The sequence below is a fragment of the Otolemur garnettii genome, unplaced genomic scaffold (assembly GCF_000181295.1).
Source record: "Otolemur garnettii isolate 467f Iridium unplaced genomic scaffold, OtoGar3 scaffold00149, whole genome shotgun sequence".
Lineage (NCBI taxonomy): Eukaryota > Metazoa > Chordata > Mammalia > Primates > Galagidae > Otolemur > Otolemur garnettii.
Window position 1 is genome coordinate 3,257,670 of NW_003852544.1, and position 7,985 is coordinate 3,265,654.

Consider the following 7,985-nt stretch of genomic DNA (forward strand, 5'->3'; position numbering starts at 1 on the left):
CTTAAGGAAAACATGGCATCTTAATAATATTAACAATCATTTTTTTTTGGAGTGCCCACTCATGTCTCAGTCCCTCTGTTAGCTTTTCTTTTCTTTTCTTTTTTATTAAATGATAGCTATGTACATTATTGCAATCATGGGGTATAGTGTGGTGTTTTCATATACAATTTGGAATATTTTCATCAAACTGGTTAACATAGCCTTTATGTCATTTTCTTAGTTATTGTGTTAAGATGTTTATATTCTACTCTTACAAAGGTTCACTTGTACCCTTGTAAGATAAACCATAGAAGTGATCCCTCCAATCACCCTCCCTCCACCCATCCTCCCTCCCCTCCCCCGTCCCATATTCTTAGGCTATAATTAGGTTATAGCTTTCATATGAAAACTATAAATTAGTTTCATAATAAGGCTGTGTACACTGGATACTTTTTCTTCCATTCTTGTGACACTTTGCTAAGAAGAACACTTTCCAGCTCCATCCATGTGAACACGAAGGATGTAGAGTCTCCATCTTTCTTAATGGCTGCATAGTATTCCATGGTGTACATATACTACAGTTTGTTGATCCATTCGTGGATTGATAGGCACTTGGGCTTCTTCCATGACCTGACAGTTATGAATTAGGCTGCAATAAACATTCTGACACAAATATTTTTGTTGTAATGTGGTTTTGGGTCTTCTGGATATATACCTAATAAAGGAATTGCAGGATCAAGTGGCAGGTCTGTTTTTAGTTCTCTCTGTGTTCTCCAGACCCTCTGTTAGCTTTTCATTCCCACTTTTCCCAGTCTTCACCAAAACACTGCCAAACACAAATCATTCCTCCTCCATTTTAAAGGTGGGACAAATATAGTCTAGAAACTTGCTCAAGATGATGTCTTTGGGGAATAGGGTCCAATCTCCCTCATCACCTCCAGGCTGGGAAGAGAGCAACTTGACTTTACAAATAAGGACTTCTCGACAAGCCACAGCTGCTGGCTGAGGGTTTTGGTGAGGGAGTGTGCCCTTCATCTCCTCTCCCAGCACACCCCATAGAAAAACACCCTCTGAGTCTCCCAACTCTGAATATTCATAGGTAGAGGGACCTATAATTACTGCCCAAACCGGGACTGCTTTGAAAGAGAAGGGGGGATGCCTTTGATAATTTTAATTATTATTATATATTAATATTAATTACAATAATAATAACTTTTAAAGTAATTATACAAGAGTTCAAGAGATCTATTGTGCAGCATGGTAACTACAGCTAATAATATATTGTACACTTGGAAATTGTTAAAAGAGCAGATTGTAAGTGTTCTCACCACAAAAAAAAAGTGATGCATGAGGTCGTTTGTATGTTAATTGGCTTGATTTAGCTATTCCACAATGTATAACATCAAAATATCCTACGGCACATCATAAATACATACATTTATTTGTCAAATAAATAAGACAATAACACTAGGACCACAAGTTTAACTTGGGACTGTCTTGAGCAAACTGGAACAAAGGATATCCTGTTTACATTGACCAAGAAACCTAAAAATTTTACCCATTCCAGTATTAATATTTTAAGGGAAGATGAATAAAACAAATCTAGAAGAGACAATTTCAAGGTGTATCCTCAGTATCTGCATAGGCTGAATAATGCCCCCCACCAAATATGTCCATGTTCTGACCTCTAGAACTGGTGAATGTTCCCTCACATGCAAGAGGAGCTTCCAGATGGGATGGAGTTAAGCATCTTGAGCTGGGTGGAGTTAAGCAGCCCAGCAGTCTTAGAGGACCCCTGATTGTGATCACAAGTTCCTTCTACCAGGAGGACAGGAGGTCAGAGAAGAAGGAAAAGCAAGAGTGGAAGTGAGGTCAGAGTGATGTGAGAAGGAACCAGGAGCCAGGATGCCTCGCTGGACACTGGCAAAGGCAAGGGGACAGGTTCTCCCTACAGCCCTTAGGGACCAGCCCTGCCCTCACCCCTTGACTTTAGCCCAGTGGAACTAATTTCAGACTGTTATCCTCCAGATCTATAAGTGAATAAATTTATGCTGTTTTAAACCACTGAATTTGTGGTAACTTCTTATAATAGAAATAAGAAATGAATACAGTATTGTGTCAGAATAAAAATTTGTTTAAATATATATGCTGTTCTGAATGAATCTGGGCAAGAACCTAGGGCCTGGATGTTTTTTTTCTGGAGTTCAATGTTTACTCCTCCAGTAAAATATCCATTTGTATGCGGGTGTTAGATACCGCAGAATAAAATTAAGCTATACTTCCCTTTATAAATCTATTTACATCCATGGATTGCATATATAAGTAAGAAAGCCTCGGGCACACAAGGGACCAAGATTCTAATAATAATTGAATGAATAATTAATGAATGAAAACCACAAGAATAACAGCAAACATTTATTAAATTCTATGTGCCAGGTACTGTTCTAAGGGCTTAATGTGGAAAAATCATATTATAACCCCTCAGAATTTTTATTCCCACTTTACAGATGAGGAAACTGAGGCAGAGAGAGGTTAAATGTCTTTCTATAATGAACCCACTCCTGGACAATCTCCCCCAACACCCCCCCACACATACAAACGGTTTGAACACAGAGACCATAGCTAACATTTAATGACTATTTACCACTGCCAGACACTGCTGAAAATGCTTCAGATCCATTAACCCATTTAATCCTCAAAACAAGCCCATGAGGTAAGTACTATGATTGTCCCATTTGACAGATGAGAGAGCAGACACACCAAGGTGAGGAAATTGGCCTGAGGTCACACTGGGAATTGGCAGTAAGTTTCCCATCCAAGCCAACTGCATGAAGAACCACAAATAGGGCTCTGTCAAGGGAAACTCACTGGGCCAGCAGCCTGGGGTCAGGCACACAGCGGAGGTGGTGCAGGTAAGGTTCACTTAGACACCAGTTCTAAGAGGTGTGGAGCCCAACCCAACACACCTGTACCCTGCAGACTTCAGCCACCAGCCTGGGAGGAGCCAAGGGAAAAACAGCTGGGTATGGGAGGGCCACACGAAGAGTAACACCCAAGGCCTGGCAGTGGACACAGAGAGTTGCCACCCTCCCCCATGACCTCTAAGAACTGAGGGGCCTGTGAAAGAGCCACCCACCAAGATAGCAGTGGGGATAGCAGGTGCAGAGTGGCTGGCCTGTGCAAAAGCTGGGGCCGGGCCAGGCCAGCAGTGGTGGCCTGCAGGCTCTGGGCATCCTTCCTGCTCAGATGTCGGTTGGGGGCAGGGTTTGGGAGTCAGGGCAGCCAGAGCTGCTGCCAACCAGCCTGAATTCCTCTCTCCAGGATTCTCCAGGGTCTTGGATGGCTCCACAGGGAGACTTGAGTTCTCACCAAGGAACTTCAGGGCTGCCAGTTTTCTTTTCCAGGCCTTAGAGTCCCATCTGTCAAATGAAGGAGTCAGATAAGACCATCTCTGACCTCCTTCTAACTATAACACATGTGGTCTGAAATCTTAAAAAAAGAAAAAGGAAAAGGGAAAAGGCAAAGGAAGGAGAGGAAGGTGAGGACCAGACAGGAAGAAGGGAAAAGAAAAAGAGAAACATCTCCCCATATCCTGGGCAGCTGCTTTCTTCCAGCTGTGTGTCTATCCGTCTGTCCATAAGGAGGAGTACTTTCAGTACTAGTGAAGCTTGTTCTTACTGCGTCCGTGGCTTTCATTATAAGTGACCTCAATCTATTTTGAAGTAGGCAGGGTATAATAACAAATAAATAATAAATAAAACCAAGGAGGATTCCAAACACCTACTTTTCCTGTGTTCAGTGACAGAGGCTTCAAGAGCCTGAGATTCAAGGAACCATCAGCCAGAAGGGACAGATTCTCACACAGGGACAAGAATGACAGCCTCAGACAGCATCACACATGTCAGGGAAGAGAGACTGGGCTGCATCCATGGTATATCCATGGTCTAATCTACCTGGATCACGCCATCAGCAATGACAGGGTCTTCATGGAGCCAGAAGCCTCTGGTTCTAAGGGGAATGGCAGACAGCTGAGAGTCCTTTCTAGGCGCAGGTGCATCGTCCAGGCCCCTCACACTCCCCTCTCTGCCTGAAAATTCACTGCATGTATAAGAAAGGGGCAAACTATTGCCTGAAGATAAGGGGCGTTATTGTGGAATCTTATACATCCTCCCCAGTGAGCAATGGTGCACCCTGGGTGTGCACTGAAGAGACCAGGAGACATTTAGGTGGGTGGGGGCTTCTGTCCGGGACCTTCCCGCTGCAGCATCCCTGGTGCCATTTGGTTTCACCTACTAATCCCATATGTACACTAAAGAAAGAGGGGGCAATGCATGCATCCCCTGCTTCATTTATTTTCTGCTGCATGTATGGCCCCACTCCAATCTTCACTACTTTCTAAGGGAAGGCATCAAACTGCTGAGTGAAGCCTGATCCCAACCATAGAACAGAAATCCCCCGGAAGCAAAGAGCTTCTACCAGCCATGTAATTGATTATACTTTGATGTTTCCTTCTGCCTCTCCCCACATGTATTTGAACTTCACTGTAAAAAAAGAAAATAGCCTATATGAATGTCAAAGCTCTCAGTGAAAAGTAAGGTCTTCGGTATGAACAGGAACCATTCTGAGATGGAGGAGGGGGAGGTGGGCCTAGAAAGTTCGTGATGTTTTTGCTTGATGAGACATACATCTTTTATGTGTATTTTGGAATTTTTATATTTGATACGTTACGTGCTTGGATGACAGGAAAAATTTGAAATTTGGAAATATATTATTTTGTATATTTTTCCATATATATTATTTCATAGATATCCCATATGTATATCCCACGTGTAGTCCATAGATAATGACAATAAAGCTGGCATATCAAACTTCTCTTGATATGGCTAATAAGATTTATTTTTAAAGTTTACAAAATAACTGTTGGGTTTTTCCATCATATAACTTCTTACCTGAGCCATGTGTGGAAGAACTCTTCTAATTCACAGGAAGAGAAACTGGTCTGCCTGAAGTTAATACCAGCTCTATTCCACTTAGTTAGAGGTTCTTAAGCATCACAATGGGCTCCTGGGGGATCAGAAACTCCTTAAAATAGGATGCTAAGTTTTGTGTATACATGAGTTTTGGGGGAATACTATCTATATCTTTCATCAGATTCTCAAAGGAATCCATGACAACTTTCTAATCCTTCAAAAGTTTAGGGACAATTCTATCATATCAACTTATTCAAGACCTTTATATGAGCTGTTTTGGTAATATTAATATCTCAATAAAATAGTTAAATGACCCTAACCTACACTATTTGATATGATTTAGTAAAACATCTGTATTACAGAACTGTTTTAAGAAATTCAATTTTAATGTATTCAAGAAATTCAATACTGTCATGTGCCACATAGCAATTCAGTCAATGACAGATCACATTTGTAATGGTGGTCCCATAAGATCATAGTACCATATTGTAACTGTGCCTTCTTTATGTTTCAATATGTTTCCATACATGAATACTTACCACCATACTACAGTTGCCTACAGTATTCAGCAGTATTCGGTACAGTACAGACGATAGGAGCAGTAAATGTTACCATCTAACCTAGAATTGGCTGTCCCATCTAGGCTTATGTAAGTACACAGATATTCACACTGTGACAAAATTGACTAACAATAATTTTCTCAGAATATATCCCTGTTGTTAAGCAATTCATGACAGTATTTATGCCTAGCGTTTATGTCTCTTTAGGAAATGTGTTAAATAAAATTCTTATTCTTTTGAAAGCAAATGGATATTTGTCAAGCTTAATGAGACTTTAAAGCAATTGATTCTTTTTAAAAGTTTTAAGCAAATCCCTATAATTTTCTTTAACTGTTAATTTACTTAGCAAATCCTTTCCTTTGCTGGTCGTACAAAGTAAATCACTTCAACTTCTGCCTAAATTACTACGTATGCCAACTACAAGGCTTCAATTGGCTTACGTTGCACAAAAGCAGATAGTTAGCAAGATGTCTATGTACTACCCTAGATAATGGCTTGTGTTGGCAACTAGTTAACATCAACTCTGGATAATCTCATCATCAAAAAAAGAAAAGATAAGGGAAAAAAATGCATTCTAAAGATTAGACAAATAATACTGTTATCCAAGCATAGGCTAGAGGTAGACACGGCTACCCCAATAATTCAGGTTGTAAGCAAATGAATACTAATATTTGCCTAGTAATCTTGATCTAAGTCACAGCCCATCTTTTAAACCATAGATATTGGAATACTTTTCAGTGCTTGCATCCCTCTTCTTCTCCCTTGAAGTTTCTAGTATAACACCCTCTTTGAGTGCTTCTCACCCTCACCCCTCAGAGTTAAGCACCTCTCAAAGTGGTACTTACAGTGTTACCTGTCAATACACTTTCAATATCATTTTGTGTTCATCTCCTATTTGTTTCCAATTTCGACTGCAAACACCTTCTCTTCAGGATTCACGTCTTCATATATATAATTTCTGGTACACACTAGGTTCCAAATAAATGTTGTTGGCTAAATGAAAGAAGAAGGGCCCTTTATAAAACCACGAGCAAACATAACAATACAGGAGACAAAACACACCTTTGAATCACATTTTGTCTTTCTCTGGAAAGTTCCAATTTAAGAAAAGAATTCTATGCAATCTGATTTGAGGCGGTGCTTTCCATGAAAACCACAGAGAGATAGTGTAACTCAGCCAAGATGTGAAGGCCCCATTTAAGAGCTCGCTAGAGATCAGTGTCATCACTCACCAGCTTTCCGCATGGCAGCGTGCTTGGGGAGAAGCGAATCTGCAGCCACAAGCCTGTATTGCACAAGCCTGCAAGTTCCTGCTGCCTATATCAACAGGAGGCTTTGCCCAGCAGATGGTCTGGTATACTTTTCATCTTCCTTGACAATTAAAGCTCCAGTGTGGCATGTTTGTGTTTCAGGTGAAAGGTTTAAGGTAGGGAGAGTCACCCTTGTTGCATCATAAACACTAATTAGCTGGCCCTATTTCCAAATAGCCTTTGATTAAAACCTTGAGACAGTGACAGTAAAGAACAACAAGGCCCAAGTCTTCATCAAACAAAACAAATACCACCCACAACAGTCATCTCTTGGAGCTCTTATCCAGAAAAGTCGACCCACTAAAGACCTATCCCTCAAGGTCATCTGGAAGCAACCTGGGCAAGTATGCCAGACTTGGGGCTAACCAGAACACCCCAGAGAGCTTAAACTGTCAAGAGGTTCAGAAGCAACCCTCAAAGAGCCTAGCCAGAGCTCTTATTATCCCCAGTAGATAATATAGACAATAAGAAAACACGGACCCTTGTATAAGACCAAATCTCATATATCTTCTCCAGGGTTTTATTTGCGGGCCAGCAGCTGCAGTGTCCCAACTAGAACCTTCCATCTGCACCCTCAGCCTCTTGGCTCTTTGGCCTCCCCTGCTCCTGCCTATAATTCATGGCCCCACTGCTACCACAGACCAGGTATACCTGGTATACCTGTACACCTGGAACACATCATCTACCTCGTACACCTCATCATTTCTCTTGAGTCTTAAAAAGACCAAAGGCTCCGGCTGATATCCATAAATTACACTCTGAAGTGAAGGACACTTAGTCATGCTACTGCTTAGATTAGAACACCAGAGCTGGGTAACGTAGAAAGGGCGTGTGTCTGGGTAGATGAAGACTTGGGGCATCTTCCCAGTGAATGGGGACACTCTGGCTTTTGCTGGAAGCTTTTCTAAAGCCCTTGGCTTCACCCTAGTTTCCCCCAAGTGTCTCTGTGGCAGGCAGGCACAAGGGAGTAAAAAAATGAGCAAGATACATCCCCACTTTCAAGAAGCTTGAGTCCAGTGAGGTCTTATTGCAGTGTTACAAGAGCAATCTTGTTCTACTTTCAAGTGGAGGCATGAGATCAAAGACAACAGAGCTGCCTCCCTAGCTATCTTGGAGGGGAACTTGGCTATAGAAGCCCCATTTTCAGGCCCCGTTTTTCTGCCCAC